Genomic DNA, 2,751 nt, shown 5'->3' with positions numbered 1-2,751 from the left:
CGCTATGAGCTTTATTTCTGATATTTTAAACTTTAAAAAAATGCATATCCTGAATTATCTATAGTGCGTTATAATACTATTCTTCCATTAAAAAGGTGTAAGTAAAAAAAACAAATCTGTTATTCACTTCACTTTACTAAAGCAAATGGTAGAAGATGGTACCTATAGTTATGATTTGGTATTTGCGAGGGGGATGGTAACCACAAAACCTCTTTGAGCTATATAGATACCAATTAGAAATTGCTTTTTCTTTTGTTGGAACAGTCGGAAGGCGGGAAGGGCAAACCTCAAAACCTCTCTTGGCTACTCTCATGGAATTCAGCGAATGTAATTTGATTTACATTTTTTTAATCGAAAATAGATAGATAGATAGATAGATAGATAGATAGATAGATAGATAGATAGATAGATAGATAGATAGATAGATAGATAGATAGATAGATAGATAGATAGATAGATAGATAGATAGATAGATAGATAGATAGATAGATAGATAGATGGAACATCTGAAGGGGAGTTTTAAGCTCAAAACCCTCTGGAGAGGGTTTTAAACTTAAACCCTCTGGAGGGGGAGCTTTAACTCTTAACCCAACTTGGTTAAGCTAATAGAGTTTGTAGACAGTAGATTGCTTTAGTTTTATGTTGGAGAGTGGGGTTTTAGTGTTGAAAAAATCTGGAAGAGTGTTTTTAACTCACCCCCACCCCCCACCCTCTACTACACTCGTGGAATTTGGTGACTGTCGTTTTCTTTATTTTTTTATTTAGTTGAAGAAGGGTTAAACTCATCCCGCTTGGTTGAGCTGGGGCAAGTGCTGGATCAACATTAAAATCTCACATACAATAAAGAAAAAAATATACTAAAAAAACAGCCTTAAAATATTCCCTCTCTCCGGCAAAAAGGGGGGGGGGGTAATTTCATTTCTGGGTAGGTTTTGAGCCCGACACTCCCCCCTTTCGGCTACGGCCATGGATCTAATATTAGGTTGCATTTATTTCAAGAATACTTTTAAAGCATGATGCTTCATTGAGTATCCATCAGCTTAGCTGTTTTTCTAAACTTTTGATAGATTTATTATTTAGACTCTGTTTCCCTAGCAGGTTGACAAAGTGAATACATCTGTCTGTGTGGTTCAATATCCATTCATTTTGCATACAGGTCGAATGACATTTGTTTTTGCACCTTTCAACGAAACAAGCACATCCTCCCTCAAACGAATATATAAAAGGAAAGATAACAAAGAAAGCAACTTGAAATACAGTTGTTTTCCCTTGACAGTGACTTGTGAAACAGAATTGAGCTTAACAAACTAGAATCCTCTTATTCCAAACGTGCTAACGATTTCCATTCAAATTTTATAGTTACATTTGACGCAAAACGTAAATAAAACCATCTAAAATAATCAATAGTAAATAATGCGGGCATGTTTAAAGCTAGTGATAAAATTCGCGATAAATTAAAAAGGTGTGGAAGTTGTCTTTCTTTGAATTGAATGTCATTGTTAAATGCATTCATTTAAACTTCTCGGTTGAATCCACCTTTGTACAGCATTAGAGCAGTGTGCAGCCTCATTCAAACATGGTAGATATTTGTATCTGTCTATGTTTCTATAGCAAACAAGTAACATCATGTCAATCATTGTTTAGTTGCACGTCTACAGACTATTGCATCAATGAGTTTTGACCTAGCCAGCTACGCATGCAACATGGTTTGTGTACATTCGTTTCAAATAATGTGAATTATACCAGCACGTAGGTAGTGGGCAGTGGTGAGGTCACATGTAAATAATCCAATGGTGAAGTAGTAATTATGTTTGAAAGTAAATCGAAGTACAATCAGTTTAATTTATTTTTGTCAATTGCCAGAACGATTTGTTATTGAACAGTTTCATAGTTCGATCTGTTATAATAATGTTGAAAAAAATGAAATTATATATCTTTATTTATTTGATTGAAATTTAAAGAAGACACATAACGCATCTACTTAAAAAAATTCTATCGTTGCGTCAGATATGACACGTGACCATACTCGCAATTCAAGTAGATTAATATTTTATTGTTGAAGTTAATTTTTGGCGAAAAAACAAAAGAAAAAATTGTGTATGTGAATGTGTGCGTGTGTTAACGTTATTTTTTTAACTTGTTTGTATTTTATATCAATCAGTGTCAACCATTTAAATTATAGATGATACATGTACAATTAAGTTTTACATTTCTTTTCAAGGTTTAGAATTACCATGTGAGCTATGTTTGCATGAAAGTTCATGTATATGTCGTTCGTCAATTTAAACAGATAATGGGTTGGTAGAACTAAGCACTGCCGTAACGTAATTAATCTAAATTAAGTCTTAATTATACCGTTGTTATGCTGATTGGACGAAGCTATAGAAGTGTTTAGAGATTAAAACAATTGGTTCACACCAAGTAGGCTTTAAGCTTGTTCCAAAGATTTAAGATTCAACATCTTCTCACTGCGACAGCTGTTGCTCACTCCAGACAGTCTTTGATGTAGGATTTTTCATTTGTTTTTCTAATTTCATTTTCAATTATCTTCTACCTGGAAAGGAGGAATCTAAAAAAATGGTTTTAATTTATATTACGAATTTATTTTATATTTTTTAATAATTTTAATTTTAACTCTGCTTAAAAAAAAATCCAACATGTTCGATTCTGTAAGAACTTTTGTGGGTCCTAATTCAATTGTTTTATTGAAGCCATTTGAGCAAAGATGCTGTACTGTTTGTTTCAGGTTTA

Source organism: Biomphalaria glabrata, chromosome 14, assembly GCF_947242115.1.
Source record: "Biomphalaria glabrata chromosome 14, xgBioGlab47.1, whole genome shotgun sequence".
NCBI classification, from domain to species: Eukaryota; Metazoa; Mollusca; class Gastropoda; family Planorbidae; genus Biomphalaria; species Biomphalaria glabrata.
Note: the sequence above shows the minus strand (reverse complement) of the source record.